Consider the following 18972-nt stretch of genomic DNA (forward strand, 5'->3'; position numbering starts at 1 on the left):
CACACAAATCAAAGTACTTCCTCAGGGATTTTCAACATGGAGGTAAAAGTGGAGAGCACTTTCCTTCAAAAGGTGACAGTTCTGGTCCTGAAAACTGCTGTAGGTTACATCCCCTGCCACACAGAGTTAGTCTACAGTAGGAGAAAATGAAGCTGAGAACATCAGACAGAAGATGTAAGAGAAATAATATTTTAGCAGCATTCCAGTCTGTGAGGACTGAAGAAGTTTGCTGCTTCTTGCACTCCTGAAGCTTAGTTGTTCAGCTATTCCTTCCTTTCAAGGATATTTTTAAATTCTTCCAATAAATCCTCTTTTTGGCTTAAGCTAGTTTGAGTTGAGTTTGTAATGTGCAATCAAAACAGTTCTGACGGTGTAGAAATCTCACTTGATATTTTTCCTAAAGTGGAGAGCCAACTGTTCTAACACCACTTATTAAATAATCCATCTTCCTCTATCTCATTAAATTCCCATTTATATGAAAGTTTCCGTTTTGAGTTGGTTTTGTTCTGCTGATTTGGGTGTTCCTGCCAGCATCACACACTGTTTCACCGATTGTAACTTGCTAGTATGTTTGGACTCTGGCCACTAATGCGCCCGCTACACGTATTTACTGAATATATTACATTGTGCTAGGCGTGGAGAATATCGCCTTGAATAAACAGATGATATCCTGACTCTCATGGAGTTTAAAACCTAGAAGGAAAGATGCAAAGTGACTTTAAAATATAATGAATATAAGGTTAAAAGGAAGATAGGAGGCACCAGGTGGACATGCAGCAGCTGGAACTAACCTGATCTAGAGGTCAGGGAAGGCCTCCAGGAGGATGCGGGGTTTTGTTTGTTTTTGTGGGTTTTTTTTTAAATGTTTATCTTTATTTTTGAGACAGAGACAGAGCATGAGCACGGGAGAGGCGGAGAGAGAGAGAGAGAGAGAGAGAGAGAGAGAGAGAGACACACAGAATCCAAAGCAGGCTCCAGGCTCTCAGATGTCAGCACAGAGCCCGACGCGGGGCTCGAACTCATCAACTGCGAGATCGTGACCAGAGCCGAAGTCGGACGCTCAACCGACGGAGCCACCCGGGCGCCCCTGTTTGTTTTTGCCTTAATGTTTATTTATTTTTGGGAGAGACACAGAACAAGAGCGGGGGAGGGGCAGAGAGTGAGAGAGACACAGAAACTGAACAGGCTCCACACTCTGAGCTGTCAGCAGAGCCTGACATGAGGCTCAAGATCGTCAACTGTGAGATCATGACCTGAGCTGAAGTCAGACCCTTAACCAACGGAGCCACCCGGGCGCCCCAGGAGGATGTTGTTTTTAAACTGAGACCTAAAGGATGGATGTGAGTTCACTAAGATGGGGAGAACAGTACCTCAGAAGGGAGAATAGTAAGTTCAAAGGCCTAGGGATGCCCCCAAATGGCTGGAGTTTGAGGTGAAAGAGAAAAAGAGTGGAAAGAAGAGAGGGTGAAAAAAGTAGTTATCATACAGATTTTTAAGTCATTTTGGGATTTTGGACTTGGCCCTAAGAGCAAAGCAAAGACATTGAGGCATGCTAAGCCCTGGTTCTGATTTGCATTTTTGAAGGGTCACTTTAGCTACAGTAATTGGAAGGGATGAAAACTGGAAGCAAAGAGAAGCAAACAGGCTTTTTTTTTTTTTTTTTTTTTTTAATAAGTCACACAAGAGATGATGACGGTGTGGACACAAAGCAGTGATGATGTAAGCATGCTTCTTCTTCTTTTTTTTAAGTAGACTTCATGCTCAGCGCAAAGCCCGACACAGGGCTTGAACTCATGACCCTGAGATCAAGACCTGAGCTGAGATCAAGAGTCAAACGATTTAACCTACTGAGCCACCAAGGCATCCCTGGAGAGAGGATATTTAAGAGGAAGACTGGCAGGACCTAACGACTAAATTTTGGAGATGAACAATCAAGGATGCCTTGCAGAGTCAAAAATGACTTTCAGGTTTCAGGAGTGATTATTACAGCAGCCAGTGGTAACATTGACAATAAGGAACATCGTGGCAAACAAGTGAAGAGAAGATAACGAATTCAAGTTTGGGACATACACTGCATTTGAGGAGCCTGTGGGACATTCCAGTGAAATTATCTGGTAGCAGCTGGATTACAGGTCTGGGCCAGAAATGCAGCATTCCTTGTCTTTTCCAAAGTTTCCCCGGCTATATGTGGATGAACTTTAGAATCAGTCTGACACATTCCCCAAAATATCCATTGGAATTTTTTTATATGGAGTAATATTACACTTATAGATTTCAGGAGAATTAACTTTTTTTTAAAATATTTATTTTTGGGACAGAGCATGAGCATGAGCAGGGGAGGGGCAGAGAAAGAGGGAGACACAGATCTGAAGCAGGCTCCAGGCTCTGATCTGTCAGCACAGAGCTTGACGCGGGGCTCGAACCCACGAACTGTGATATCATGACCTGAGCTGAAGCTGGCTGCTTAACAGACTGAGCCACCTAGGCGCCCCTAACTTATTTAAAATGTTGAATCTTTCCAGCCATAAAGAAGGTGTAGGTCTTCATTTATTTATTTTAAATCTCAAACTAAAAACAAAAAGGTACAGGTATTAAACATTGCTTATTAAATTTATTTCTGTGTTTTAAAAGAATTCTTTTGTGACTAGACAATTTTTGCCATTAGTATTTTCTCAAAGGATATGGCTGATATAAAGGAAAGTTCTTGATTTCACCTGTATATGACCATCTTACCGTCATTACTTGTAATAATGTTCACTGATTTTCCTGGTTTCTCTAGGTAGACAATCACATCTTCTGCAAATAATGACAATATACATCTATTGTTCCAGTAGTGTTTTTCATTTCCTTTTCCTGTGTTGTTGTACTACCTAGAATATCCAGAATAGTCTTCTCTCTTTTTTTCCTTTGTCAGTATCACTAATGGTTTGTTAACTTTGTCAATCTTCTCAAAGAATCAACTTTTGTTTACTGATTCTTTAGTTCTGACTAATTTGGTTGGAGCGCATCCAACCAAAATTTTTCAGACACAAAATCTCTCAGAAAGGCTATATGAATAAGTATACTTTGTGAGACCAAAAATGCCTTTCTTTTATCCTTATACCCACATGATTCCTTTCCTTATCATAAAGTTCTGGTGTCAATCCTATTCCCTCAGAATTCTATGAAGTTCCACTATCTTCTAACATTCAGAGCTGTTGATGAAAATTGTAATGTTTATCTCATTACTTTATAAGTAACTTTTTTGGTTGTTGTTATTAACTACTGAGAAGTCTGTGTGACTTTTCTCCTTATTTAAGAACTTAAAACTTTTAAGGGCACCCGGTGGCTCAGTTGGTGGAGCGTCTGACTGTTTATTTCAGCTCAGGTCATGATCTCACAGTTCATGGGACTGAGCCCCACATCGGGCTCTGCACTGACAGCGTGGAGCCTGCTTGGGATTCTCTCTCTCCCTCTGTCTCTGCCCCTCCCCTGCTCACATGTGCGCGCGCGCTCTCTCTCTCTCTCTCTCTCCAAATAAACATTTTTTTTAAAACCCTTAAAATTTCTAGCAGTAGGATAACTTTTTTTCCTCCCAAATAATCTTGCTTGATGCTAAGAGCTTTATCTCAAGATCTGAGGCTTCTTCCAGCTCAGTAATTTTTTCCTGCTATACTTTCTTTAATCATTGCTTTTCTTTTGAAACTCCTATTATATAGATATTAAATCTCTTAGATCTAATCTCCTTATTTATTTTCTTTATATTTGCCATCTCTTTTACTCTTCGCTATGTTATACAATTTCTTAATTTTCTTCTCATTTACTAATTCAATGCCTTGCAGAATCCATTTTGCTATTCACTATCTCCATTGAGTTTACTTTTTAATATTCCTATTGATTTCATTCTTTCAAAAACTATTTGTCAAGTACCTACCAATGTGCCAGATAACCATTCTAGGCTCTTGAAGGAGTTAAAGGAGTTAGCTGTGCGACTATATAAAGAACTTACCAGGCAGAGAGAATGGCCATTATAAATCCTGAAGGCTAGGCGCGGTCCAACACATTAAAGGAACAGCAAGGAGCCCTGAGTGGCTGGAGCAGAGCAGGAAATGAGGACAGGCTATCAGGCTTTCCTGGCCACTGTAAGGACTTGACGTTTTATTCAGGGGGTAAGAAGGTGAGCCTGTTTTTGTTTTACTGATGAAATAACATCCTCTCAAACCTCACTGAAAATACTGATGAAAAATTTAAAAACTTATCTCCCATTTCTAGCATAACCTGTTTTAGTAGGGGTGGGGTGGGGAATTTGTTTTGACTGCTCAGCTTCAAGCTGCTGATTTTCTTCATATAACTGGTAAGTTTTTCTTATCTGCTTATACTTTCAAATCAAGTTTTAGTTACAATCAATATTTTCTGGCCATGAAAAGTCCAGAAGGCTTTGTCCCAGGCAAGTGAATGTGTGGGCAAGTGTGAAAACAGACAAGTATAAGGCCTGTTTTGAAGCAGCTCACCATAATTTTTATTACAATATTAATTCTCAGGAAGCAGGCACAGCCAGCATAGAGAACTCGAACTTAAACCTAGAGACCTATTCTCTTACCATCACACTCTTGAAATGAGTCAATTATCTCAAAAATCAGGATAGGTACAGGCTCAACTATAGATCTACAAAGACTGAATTCAGTTCTGTATTTCATTCCAACCTTCTCAGTAGTAAAGACAAAAAGGTCAATATTATAAAGAGCAAACTAAAATTACCGATCACTATCAAGATCTCAGTCAAAACTGCACAATCTGCAGCTTTCTAGAGTCCTTGACTAAAGTCAGAGAAAATAATTTTAAAATTTTCCTGCGATTAAAAATATCTGCATGAATGAAAAATACGGAGTGCTTATCAATCTGTTTCCTTTTCTGCAGATTCCCAAGACTTTCAAGCAACACATCTATGAAAAAACCACTCAAATAAGTTTACTATTATTTGATAGGAACAGCATTTTTTTTTTTTTTTTTTTTTTTGGAAAAGAGATTAGGTCTTTTATAAGCCTAAAGCACATGTAACTGAAAATGTTCCAGTAGGAGAATTTAACCTTCCAAGTCTTTTTGTGCTGGCTTCTGAGTATGAACTCAGCCAGATATAACAGGGTTACTAGATGTGGTTTCCTCTGAACAATCTCTGGCAGTAATCCCAAGTGACTTTTCACTCTACTCTTGTATTATAGTGGGTAGAACATAATACTAGTCACATAGGAAATGGAATTTCATTAAACTCAGTGGTCCCACAACAGTGGAGAACGGAGGAAGGATGGAGGCAGGGTGGGGTGGTGGTGGAAGGAAATACCTACACTACAGAGTGATGATACTACTTATGGTTATAAATAAAGAAAAACAGCATATTACATAAAGTTTTTTAGGGATTCTTTAATCCCAAAATAACTTAGCAATCTGTAAGTAGAAGAGATGATGTCTGAATAGTGATTTTTTAAAACGAGGGAGGAGTGAGGGCTTGGGGCTTTGTACAATCTTAGATGACTCTGAGAGTAAAATAGCTGGATTACTCGTTGTGACATAGTAGAAAATTAGAGTTTAGCAATTAATACAATTTAGTGTATGGAAAATAAGAATAAATGCTAAAAGACTTCATTAAGAGGCCCTGCTGGTAACAAATAGTTGTTTACAATTCAGTCCCGAAGTATCTTATATCAAACTGCATCCGATGTTGGGGAGAGGAGGCTTCTGTATATGTTCAAGCTTAAACACCACTGCAGGGTTTTGTTTTGTTTTGTTTAGCTCCAATTCTCTTTCATGAATTGATTATTTAAATAGTAAAAACCCAAGGGGCGCCTGGGTGGTCAGTCAGTTAAGTGCCCGACATCAGCTCAGGTCATGATCTTGCGGTACATGAGTTCGAGCCCCACGTCGGGCTCTGTGCTGACAGCTCGGAGCCTGGGCCTGCTTCAGATTCTGTCTCCCTCTCTATCTACCCCTCCTCTACTCACACTCTGTCTCTCTCTGTCTCTCAAAAATGAATAAATGTTTAAAAAAATTTAAAATAAGTAAGTAAATAGTAACCCAGGAATAGCTCCCCCTTTCCTCTTTGGTTAAATATAAATCTATTCAACCTTAGAACTACAGTGACAGAGCTCATACGACACTATATACACATACACATGCACACACACACACACACACACACACACACACACACACACCCATACACAACATTAAGGTTCTTGATCTAGTCAGAGAAAGGATTTCCCAGGTTGGTCCCATCTTTTATCAGTGTACTAGATTTGAACATGCCTATACAGAGTAAATAGGTCATTCCTGCTGAATTTTAATGGTGAAGATAATACAGTGAGCACTAGATACATGAACTTATTTCTCTCTCTCTCCCTCTCTTTTAAAACACATATAAAAATCCAATCTCCTGTTCTCTCTTTTCTCCATCACCTCTTTCCTCATTGCCCCCACCCTCAACATCGTTTCAAACACAGAAATAGAACGTTCATATGTTTAAAAATTGAATTTCCTCAACACACACAAATGCTCTTAAGAATACACGGTAAAAGTCACTTAAGAAGAAAAAAAAAGTCAGGAGGATGGAAAAGACAAGTCAGTAACAAATGAGATCTTAGAAACATCTGGGATGTACAGATAAAGTATGATGTTGACAGTGATTTCAATATTTGTGGTATTTCGTTCTAGCAATAACAGTTTTGCTGTACGCTACCAAACATGCTTAAAATTGATTATTTCTTAGTCATCTGGGTCAAATTTATCTTGGAAATGTCAACCAAGGGGTTAAAAAGTCAGAAGTCTCTTTTCCTTGGTTCCAATTATAGGCGGGCCAAGATCACCTGCCTCATTCGGGGGATGTGTGATCTACTTAGTGAAGCATGCATGTCAGGATTCCAAAGGTACAGGTTCTGCCCAATTTGTTGCTTTATAAACATGCCTAATCCATGAAGACCCAGGTTTAAAATAAATGAGGAAGCACTTATTTTTATGACCTTTTATTTTGTAAAATTTCAAACACACAGAAAAGTTCAACACACACTACAACGATCCCTTCAATAAACCAAGTATCTATATATCCTTCCACCTTCCACCAAATCATCACATATCCTTTTCCCCCCACGAACAACCTGAAAGCAGACAACATGACGTTTAATCTTTATATACTTCTGTAGTAGGCATTCCTATTACAGACAGATTCTGTGCCTACCAATAAAGATGTACCCCAGAATTCTTTAAAGTTCTACAGTAAGCGATCTCTGAGAACAGGATTCATCTCATTTATTTTTTAAATCCTATAAGTCTGTTTAACTATTAAAAATATCAATTTCCCCTACTGTATTTAATACATTTTGAGATTTACAAACCAATCTTCAGGAACACAATCAATGTCCAAGAAAAGTAAACAACTAATTCCTCAGCATTACCAGCTCAATAATATTTTGGAATTTTTCAGGATGTCAGGGAACCAAATGGAGTCCATATCATTTTGATAAAAGCAAACACATCTCAGACTTGTGGGAGAGAGACACATGACCAAACATATTCCTCAACAGGGCACATTCCAGATTTTTAGAAACACCTGAACCAAACTTTTAGGGAATGACCTAAATAAGTCTTTGGCCATTTTAAAGTGGGAGCTAGAATTTGACAACGATCAAGAAGATCCTAAAAGAGGGGCGCCTGGGTGGCTCAGTCAGTTTAGCGTCCGACTTCAGCTCAGGTCACGATCTTGCGGTCTGTGAGTTCGAGCCCCGCATCGGGCTCTGGGCTGATGGCTCAGAGCCTGGAGCCTGCTTCCGATTCTGTGTCTCCCTCTTTCTCTGCCCCTCCCCCGTTCATGCTCTGTCTCTCTCTGTCTCAAAAATAAATAAACGTTAAAAAAAAAAAAATTAAAAAAAAAAAAAAAAAAAAAGAAGATCCTAAAAGAAGCCATATTGGCCTGTGTGAGAAGCATAATTCTGGGAGAATCCACTACAACTTGAGCTGGTCTAGGGTAAGCTATAGGACAGGCCACGGATACATTATAAAACTGGCCTGAAACCATGGAGTCAGTTTTGCAAATCCTGAGGAAGTGAAGGAGTAAACCAGTGAAATGTGTAACATCTCTCCCGGACAAGTAATTTGAACTCGCTCAATCTCACCTATGTCCCATGACTAAGACATGGTGGGACCTCCAGAAGCTCTCTCTCCTTCTGGTCCCTCCTACTATTCTGATCCTCCCTTTGTCATCCGACATCCTGCCCTTCCTTTCCATAAAATATATTTACATTTTTAATTTTGTGAGGAAAAAATGACATTCATGTTTAAAATGCTATCTGGGTCCCTTAGATGCAAGAAACTCAAATCGATATGAAGTATACTTTATATAGTCGTTAAGCTGAAATAAATGATGTAGGAATAAGATTCAAAACCTACCAATGACCTCATTTTATCCAAAGACCTTTTTCAAAAGTTATCACATTCAAACAGACAAATAAAACAAATTTATGCAATTGTGGAATTTATTCCAAAACACTATGCTTCTGAAGACAGGCTACTGCTGTTTACTTACATCATCACCTTTATCATTTGTCTACACATAAAAAGATTTTTCTCAAATTAATCCTTCCTGGTTAACATATTATATTCCACACCCATAAAAGCAAACAGAAAGGCAAATAAAGCCCATATCATAGTCTATTAGCTATTAATATCTGCAATGCTCTCTCCTTCCAGTGGCCTAGTGAAGCCTTGGCCCCTGAAGTGATAAAGATGAGATCTGCCAAACTATTCCCCAGCTCTAAGGCAGTATTAACACATTACAAAGTGCCAAAAAGGCCATTAAAAAAAAAAAAAACTGACCCACTTTTAGAAGTCAGCAGCTTTTTCCTTCTGGTGAAGTATGAATATTTAAATCAGGCAGACAAGTCAAGGAGCAAACATTCCATCCTGAATGCAATGTGTGCATCTGTAGCTCAGAGCTGAAAGGATCCCGCTGTCATATCCCAACATGGAAATGAATGCTCACTTAGGACTCCAGAAGGGCAGCTTTCTAATCATCTTACTGCCTTTCAGACTTCAAGTTCCAGGTTTGGATGTGAGGGCAGAAAAGAGTAAAAGACGGATCACAGCAACTGCTTTAAATTATATATTTAATGATTTATATCAGGCATAATATAATTTAATTTGTAGTAAATCAAGCAAACTGATGAAAGGTTAGGTTTGTGGTTATAACGGCTGTAAATTTGTTTTTACCTTCATGATATAGTAACAATGCATTAGAGGAGTGCTGCATTTGAGAAGATGGTAAACCCATCATAATAAAATTGACTAGAATCAAGTTTCAGCCTAAGCACTACTGTTTAAATGAGATAAATAATAGCAACTATCAACATAACACAAGATACAGCAAAACGGAACTGGAAAATAAATCAAACTGCTATTCAAAATTCTACCTACGTTACAGCTATAGGTTCTCTTTGGCTTTATTGAAAATACATTATTAAACGAAATGTACCTTAAATAAGTGGAAAAATAACTATCAGAAAATTCATATTAAGGCAAAAGATGTAATTGAAAACTTTAGAGTCATCTGTTCCTACTCAAATCTGTAATTATAACAGAAAACTCCCAATCTTTACACTGCCCTGGCCTCCTGGACTCCTACCTCCCCTACCCTTACCACCCCCATTTGGATCTCATATTTTCTCTTTCAAACAAGCATCATTTCTAAGTAACAGCCCGTGCAACTTATCATAGGTAAATGTAGGATTTCTCTTACTCCTTCAGGCAATCCCAGATGAGGAAGCAATGTTATAAATCAATTTTGCTTCTGCAACAGCTATCCAAACTCTTTTAAACATTAAACCTGCCTTCTCACTCACAAACATTTTCATTTATAAACAAACAGGCCAACCAAGATTTCACAATTAGGAAACAAAATTCCTTTTAAGGAAGAAAAGCCTGCTCTCTTAACTATAGACGTTACTTCTTTCTACAAGATAGCTAATTGATTTAGTTTCCTGACTATAGTGTTTTAGCAACACAAACGCAAACAGGCCAATGAAATCTTACTTCCTCCAAATACAAACTTATTATACCCCTCAAATGCTAAAGTGTTTATAGGTAGTAATCAAAGATCAGGAAGGCAGGTACTGATCAAAGCTTTCTAAGCAAGTCTAGTTGTAGGCAAGGGACAGCATAGTCAATTAAAGCCTTCTAGTACCAGGCCCTAGAGTAACTATTCAATCTTAATTTGGCGTGTTTGTTTCCCAACACTTACTATGAAAAATTCTCAGCATGCAGCAAAGTTCTTAGGTTCATTCTTACATATCACTCACTGCTATATCTTTGCCTTGGTTCACATGATCTCCCAGACTTAGAATGCCTCCATTCTCTCTGTCTTTCTGGATCCAAATCCCACCTGGGTTCTCAAGCCTTCCCTGCCCTCTCTCCTCATTATCTATACCACATACTGACTTTTATTACACAGTGTCCTGTTCTACCGTGTGTGTTTATTCCCTTCTCCACACTAAAGAACGTACATATTGTATTAGCACACTCGTCAGATACCAACACAAAAGAAAGGCTGAAAAAACACTTCCTGGGTGATGGATTTCTATATAAATACACATAGCTGAAATTTGCTGAGGGGGAGTCGGGATGGGTGGAGGAAAAAACAGAGAGACTGCCTGATATGTTCTTAAGACTCTACTATGACCCCGACTTGATCACTTGCTATACTTTACCTAAGTCAGAAAGCTAGGAATTAGAAAAAATTTGTTCAGGGCTTCTTTTTTTTTTTTAATTTTTTTTTCAACGTTTTTTATTTATTTTTGGGACAGAGAGAGACAGAGCATGAATGGGGGAGGGGCAGAGAGAGAGGGAGACACAGAATCGGAAACAGGCTCCAGGCTCCGAGCCATCAGCCCAGAGCCTGACGCGGGGCTCGAACTCACGGACCGCGAGATCGTGACCTGGCTGAAGTCGGACGCTTAACCGACGGCGCCACCCAGGCGCCCCATGTTCAGAGCTTCTTAAATAAGCATTTTAGGTCCTAGTGAACAGAATCACAAGAAAGATCCAAAGCACTACAAAGCATTTCAAAAAAGAATGGTTGGAAATCAAGATTCTCTCTTTGTACATTTAGTTAATGAAAAAGGGCAGGGGCCCAACTTCAAAGGAAACCACCACCTGTTCTCTAAAACGTACAGACTACCAGACTTTCAGAAAGCCCTACTCTCGCCTTCTGTGAGTTGCCTGATCCCTTTACGCTGCAGTGAGGATACGGAAGCCACAGGTCTTGGGAAGACGACTCTGGTCAAGGTTTACCTTCTTGGGATGTAGTTACTTACCACAGACGTGAGGAGAAACTCCTCTTTGGGCTGGACTCAGTGGCCCATGAGTGCACCACGGACTCTGTTTTCTTGCTCAGAGAGATAAAGCACCATATTAAAACTCAATATATTTTGGGAAGAAAAGATAAAAACACAAAAAGGGGCTGTCTTATCTTCAGAAATGCAATTCTCAGCTTTGTGAGCTCTGGCATTCAGCTTAGCCAGATTACCAAGCTCATTTAAAAGCCGAAGGCTTTACCCCACCTTTATCGTTTGCTATTTTCAGGGTTTGTTTCCACGAGTGCACCTCAGCTTGTATACATGTGCTTCACCCAGTTCACACACATCAGTGAACAGCGGCAGCAGGAACCCAGGTCCACAGCAGGCGGTTTAACGAACTGTACACAGGACAGTGCCAATAGTACGGGGGCCGACTCCCCTGAGGTGGCACACCAACAAGGTTCATATGCAAGGAAAATCCCCTTCTGGTGGGGAAAAGCATGTCCCCATCAAGGGAGACATCCAGATGACAAAAAACAAATAACCAAAAATACCAAACACACCCAAACCCAAAACCCTGCCAGGACAGCCTCAGCAAGAAGCCAGAGATTCCGTTAACACAAGAGAAAAGCCAGAACCCAGTGTCTCCCAGTATGGATCAGATTTACTCTGCTTTCTACTGGGTTATTAGAAGCCACTCTAAGGCAGTTTCATGCAGGCCTTTTAATCATCTTACACATTCCCTTCATATATATTCTCTGTCAGAAGGGTTGGTAATGGGATTAAGCCATAAGACCAAAACAATATTAAATGATGATGGCGGTGGTAAAGATCTAGGTTGCAATCCAGATGGTAAATGGGCTTTTTCTACATGTAAACACACTGTAAAACTCAACGACTTGGAAGGAAGTCTGCCTTCACTCTGTGAAGAGTGTCCAGACAAATGAGAGTTCTTTCCCAAGACTCATCAAGGAAGTCCCCTGTCTACACAGCAGGACACGCAGTTGGCACTGTTCCCCATTGTGAATGTTGAAGTCAAAAGCGTATACTCAGGAATTCTGAGCTTTTTTCTAGTACAGATCAAGGATGATACAGATCAAAATAAACAGCTTTACCTCCAATAAAGTTTAAGCTGACCTACAGTGATTCAGGAGGGCTATACAAGCATTTTTTTTCATCTTTAACTAGTGACAAACTCATAGAGAATAAATGTAATTGACCAAAGAAATATCACTAGGGGCAAATAAATGAGCAATCGGTATAGTATAAACCCGGCCTGAGATAAAGGCTTCAGGCAAGTTACTTCACCTCTCTGTGCTCTAGCTCCTCTGATACCAGTTCCCTATGTAACTCACAGGGATGTAGGAAGGATTAATTTGATAATGTCTGTAAAGTACTTTGAGCTCCTTAGAGAAAAGTGATACAAGTGGTTATGACTACATTCCACTGAGGTTCTGAGGTCGTACACATTAAAAAAAAAAGATAAAAACAACTCTTTGATAGTTTATTATGAAGAATTTTTATGGCCTGAGATGTTTTAGAACCATTTTTTATTAGTCTTTATTATGTGCCCAGGAGATAGGAAACATTCCTAGCTCCCTCTTCTAAAGAAAGAAACCAAGACAGTGACGTTTTTGAGATGGGAGGTATTCTTATCTCCATTTTCCAGCTATGAAAAGCAAGACAAGAGAGTGAGTGGCTTTTCCAGCCATATTCAAGAGGTGAAAGGGTTAAGCATAATAAGAATGTGGCAAACATCAAGGGTCACCATCACTTTCTCTGAAATTCTGACATTATTCTGACAAGAGTGCAGTGAACTAGGAATCACAAAGCCTAAGATTAAGTACTTGCTCTGCCATTTACTAGTTATATAATCTTAAGAGAAGTCACTTTTTCTTCACGTGTGTCACTTCCATCTGCACACCGGGGTTCAGTGAAGGTCAAATTAGATAAAGTACGTGAAAACTACAGGTAAGACAATGACACACTGTGTAAATAAGTTATTACCTTTATGAGATCTCAATATTGAGAATACGGGTTCTCCTAACCTCTACAACTTTAGGAAAGACAATTCCGTGCCCTCGGACTAAATGAAGTATGTGGTAATAATTTTTAAAATAGCTTTATTGAGATATAATTCACACACCATACAATTCACCCATTTAAAGTGTATGGTTCAATGGTTTTTAGCATATTCACAGACTTGTGCAACCACCACCACAATCAATTTCTGAACATTTTATCACCCCAAAAAGAAATTCCAAACACATTAGCAGTCACTCCCCATTCCCACTTTTCTCTCTCTCTCTCTCTCTCTCTCACACACACACACACACACACACACACACTTCTTTCCATCCAGGAAGCCATTAATCTACTTTCTGTCTCTATAGATTTGTATATTCCAGAGACTTCATATAAGTGGAATCAAAATATGTGGCCTTCCATGACCAGCTTCTTTCACTTAGCACAACGTTTTCAAGATTCATCCATGTAGTAGCATGTATCAGCACTTCATTCCTTTTACTGCCAAACAGTAATCCATCATATGGGTATCCCACATGTTATTTAGCCATCTATCAGGCAGCGGGTTATTTCCACTTCCTGGCTATCGCAAATAACGCTGCACTGAGTATTTGTGTAAAAGTTGTGTTCGGACGTATGTTTTCACTTCTTTTGAATATATACCTAGGAGTGAAATTGCTGAGTCACACGGTAACTCAAGATTGAGATTCTGAGGAACTGCCGGACTGCTTTCTGAAGTGGCTGCACCATCACACATCCCCATCAGCAGGGCTTGAGGAGAAGGTAACTGAAGGAGGACCACAGCAGGGACACTATGAACTGGGTGCCCACTCAGGGAGCAACTAAACTGGCTCTGCACAGTGACCATTTGTGTTACTGACGACAGGAGGAAAATGTTTTACACCAAGTTTTAGAAAGAAGAATACTGGCTGTTGGGGCATTGTCCTCCATTTCTCCCTCTTTGCCTAGGCCCAGGCTAAGGCCAAGAGTACATAAAGCAGCTTTTGAAGCACAGACTAATGCTGCTCCCATCTCTAATAGAAAGTAATACAGAACTTGCAGAACCAGTCTTTAATTTTTTTTTTTTTAACGTTTATCTATTTTTGAGACAGAGAGAGACAGAGCATGAACAGGGGAGGGGCAGAGAGAGAGGGAGACACAGAATCCGGAACGGGCTCCAGGCTCTGAGCTGTCAGCACAGAGCCTGACTCGGGGCTCAAACTCACGAACCATGAGATCATGACCTGAGCCGAAGTCGGACGCTTAACCGACTGAGCCACCCAGGGGCCCCAAGCAGAACCAGTCTTTAAAGAGCACTCTACTGGGGCACCTGGGTGGCTCAGTCGGTTGTACGTCCAACTTCAGCTCAGGTCATGATCTCGCAGTCTGTGAGTTCAACCCCCGCGTCGGGCTCTGTGCTGACAGCTCAGAGCCTGGAGCCTGCTTCGGATTCTGTGTCTCCCTCTCTCTCTGCCCCTCCCCCACTCATGCTCTGTCTCTCTCTCTCTCTCTCTCTCTCTCTCTCTCTCTCTCTCTCTCTCTGTCAAAAACAAACATTAAAAAAAAAATTTTTTTTAAGCGCTCTATCACCTCTCAGATCCAGGTGATAAAATACGTTTAAGTCTCTAGAACTGGTATGCAAAATTTATGAAATCTGGTATGCCAGGCCCTCAGCATTCCCTTCAGTGCACCAGGCTGAGACCAGCCCAAATACATACGTTCAACACAGGTCAAGCACACACTAGCTCCAACACAGTGTATTCCTGTGGCATCTGCAAGCCAAACAGAACTGGTAGAGGGAAACAGATGGCTTCTAAAAGGGGAAGAGAAGAAAAACAGAAGGTCAGGTAGAAAAGGGGGTGCGGGGGGGGGGGGAAGAAGGGACTGGAAAGAGGGTAAGAGAAAGGAGAAGCATATTTTCTGGTTTTGCTCTTCCCACCTGTCACAGCACTCTCCTTGCTGGTTGCCAGCACGCTCCCTTGCACACACAGCTGCAAGTGACAAAGAGCAGCCACTGTCCTACTCAGGGGGTCCCTTCCATGTTCCATACTGTAAACTGTACTGAAATGCCAACTGCTTACAAGAAAGGGAATTACACACACGTTAAAGCCAGGGGTAGTAAACTGCTGCCTATAGCCAACAAATTAGCACTGAGACCCACAGGTTCCCTACAAAATAATGTAAGACTACCCAGAAAAGATTAAAAAGCAACAGAATCAAAAGATTAAGTACTAAAAAAACATGGCTTATTTTAATTTTATAGATTTGTCAGACCTATGATTAACTCAATCAATGTATTGCAATGTGTCATATATTTCACACACTCACCACACGTTCGGTATGCTGTGGGGCTCTGCTCTTTTACAATTAAAAGAAAATTAGCAAGTCTTTTCCCAACAGAGTTAGGGATTGCCATGGGGGATTGCCAACAGAGGGAAATGCTTCGCACCAAATTTTAGAAAGGAGAGATACCGGTTCTCGGGGGCATTTTTCTTTCTCCTCAACTTTCCTAGGCCGAAGCAGAAGCCAAGGCGAGGGAATATAAGCAGCTTTTTACACACGGACTAATGCTGCCAGCAGAGTTCCAGTGGCCTTGCTCACGGCAGGAGAAGGCGCAGTGACTAACACCGCTGGGTCTTGTTGAAGGAAAGTGGCTGGCTTCCTTTGATCAACCGAGTGATGTGCTGATCAGTGTGATTTCCCTGTTCTGCTGACTGTGAGCGTGTTGGGGAGAGCAGGAGAGCTGGCTTCTGAGAGGCCCATGCAGGGAAGCAAATTCCATAGCTGCCGAATCACAGAAAGCAACAAGAAAGAAAAGAGGGCTGAACTGGAAGCAGACACCTTAATTCTGCCAGCATGTTACTCACCGATACAAGGATCTCTGGGAGGGGACTGAAGTGGGTGCCTCTAAAACTCTAATTCATCAATTGCATTACTGTACATAACTGTTCAACACAGTGATCAAGACCAGAGTCCAAGCTCCTGAAACCATCACTGTGAAAAGTTTTAATCACTTCATCTTGATGGGGGAAGAGAAAAAAATGGGATTGATTTTTTTTTTTGAATTAAAATGGAAAAAACCAGGAACTCATCAGCACAGGTAGCTTTTGGCATAGTTTCTGAGACAAAGGAAGGATGTCCAGCACCTGAGTGTGTGTGCAGGACTACAGCAACAAACCCCTCTATGTGCCAGAGAAAGAGCTGTTGGATTAACACAAATTAATGTGCTATTCAGACTTTTTTCCCTAGTAAACTGCAAAATTTACCTAAAGATAAATATAGCAGTCTCCTAGTTGTCTGCTCCATTCAGTTGCTACTGAGAAACACTTCTGTTATCTCAAGTTTCATCAGCAGATTGTACTTCTTCCTAGGGAACAACAGCAAAAAGTAGTTTTCTAAAAGCATAGTTCGTCTATGAGGTAAAGTATACCATATTTAAATGACTGTTTCCCCCAAAAAAGGATAACTTTCCATCTTTAAAGTTTTAATCCTTGATAGAGTATGTGATTTCTTACACTAGATTTTAATCATTGCTGCTTTAGAGTAAATAGTCAATTGCAAATTGAGCAAATTGCTTTAGCTATCCTAGTACCAGAAATGAAATGGATTAGGTCAGCAGGTGGCATGTCATTTCTGTGCTGCCTGGGGGCCCAAAATACAGTTAGATCATTTTTAATTCTGGTGACAGCAGGAATGAAAACCAGAGCATTTAACATTACCTCCCGCCTCTATTCTCATAGCCATCTTGGGCACCAAAGAGTTTACAGAAGCCCATAAGCCTACATCCCCAGCATCTAGGCTGCTTCTAGGGCCTCCAGAAATACCCATGTTGAAGCTGCCCAAGGGTATCTGAGACAGCATACTCTGACTTTGGTTCTCAAGACACAAAACTTCTTGTCTACACAAAGTGAGTTCTCTTTAACCATTCTTAAGCATGTCAACATATGATTCCCTTCCGTAGTACTTTCCTTAAAGGAAGAGATTGGTCATGATGCCTCTACTCAAGGGGGAGAGGAAAAACTGTTCAGTCTTTGTTCTAGGGGTGGGGGAATTGGAGGAAGGAATGGACACAAGCCAAGAAACCAAAACAGAAAAGGGGGATGATGGGGATGGGGAAACAGGCAGGAGAAGACAGGGTGGAAGAAAAATCCTTCTGTCTGGAAACCAGGGGTCTCTTGCAATGCTAGAACATTCAAACAATCCAACCACAGCTCTTCTGTCAAGCTTCCTTTCCCCGTATGTATTTCAGATTGGTAGTAGAATTAAAAACCTAAGGCGGTCTCCTAAAGTTTGTTCCTATGATATAAGCAAAATGAGATCAGATTACTTAATAGTATCTGGACTCCAAGATGTTACGAGGTGATGATACTCAATTTGCCACAAAGAAGGACAATGGATTTTGATATTAAACAATTTAAAAATTCAAGATTATATGCCCCGTCTTCAGCCAACTGTATTTTTGTGCTTGCACTTTTCTTGCCATTTTTAATCGTAATAAAACAGAAAATAACATCAGCTTTGAATCAGAAATCTAGGTTCAATAACTTACCAATTATTTTTTGCCTGCCTAGTACCTTTTTGGAGAACTACTCTTTCCCTGTTCATCTAAGAATGATCTCAATCCTGCTTCAGGAGTGGCATGGGACCCAGGTTTGATCAATGAGACACCTCCAGCTCTCTGGTCACACTGAAGGATTACTGTTTGTGGACTGAAAATCGTGCCCATGTCTTGTGCCGATACTTCCAAAGAAAAAGAGCGTTCTCTCTTCCTTGGGGTTGACAAAATGGTAGGCTGTAACCTACCAGAGCTGCCAGAAAAAAGCACTGCCAGCACAAGATAGGCTATACACAAACAGAGCCAAAAGAAGGAGAAAGTGTTCTAAAACATAGTTGAAGACCCTAAATCCAGCCACGTCCCTCAATTTACTAGTTACGTAAACCAATAAATTCTCTTTTTTGCATCAACAACTTTGAGTTCACTTTCTATCACTTGACACCGAGAGTCCTCACATTACTAAGCCAGCCAAATAACCTTGGACAAAGCATTCAATCTCATTGTATGTCAGTTTTCTCAACTCTGAGGAGGAGGCAAAAAAACATGTTTACCTTATAGAATTGAAAACTGCTAAGTACTACACAGGAGGCATTGATATTTTAACTAAAACAGAAAGTAGAGATACAAGAAATAAGATATTCATGGGGCTAAATTGCTCCTAGCTGCTAGTGCTGATAAGATAACATTCTACTTCTATTAGTTTTCTCATCATTTGCCCCGGTGGGGCCTGTGGAATCTTTATCAACCCTGTTAATCACCTAGTAAAATCTTTAAGTATTTTCCCTTTCACTTTCAACTGACAAGACTTTTCCACCTTCCTGGACATCTCTGACCAAGCTACCTAACAGGTAGCTTACCGCAATGGATAAGCAAAGGGATCACAGAAAGGGAAAATAAACAGTATCATCTTTAAGGGGTGTGTGTGTGTGTGTGTGTGTGTGTGTGTGTGTGTGAGAGAGAGAGAGAGAGAGAGAGAGAGAGAGAGCGCGCATGTGTGTATGTGTGCGCGTGAGTGTAGTGACGATGCATACACACGCACTGGGAGAGGAGGTAAAGGAAGAATTCTCACAGGAAGGCAAA

The 18972-nt window shown here is 40.5% G+C and overlaps 1 protein-coding gene across 20 annotated transcripts in view; it reads right to left on the reverse strand.

The window, feature by feature from the left end:
- The window catches only part of PHF21A (PHD finger protein 21A), a 198084-nt gene that overhangs the window by 104432 nt on the left and 74680 nt on the right, over positions 1–18972 (reverse strand). The window contains exon 3 of one of the 20 annotated variants that reach the window (XM_058688787.1): positions 16604–16704. The exons of the other annotated variants lie outside the window; for them this stretch is intronic. The gene's annotated coding sequence lies outside the window, so the exon portion shown is untranslated. The remainder of the gene's footprint in view (positions 1–16603; positions 16705–18972) is intronic. 20 annotated transcript variants of the gene reach the window in all.

This window comes from Neofelis nebulosa, chromosome 10 (assembly GCF_028018385.1).
Source record: "Neofelis nebulosa isolate mNeoNeb1 chromosome 10, mNeoNeb1.pri, whole genome shotgun sequence".
In the NCBI taxonomy this organism is placed as follows: domain Eukaryota; kingdom Metazoa; phylum Chordata; class Mammalia; order Carnivora; family Felidae; genus Neofelis; species Neofelis nebulosa.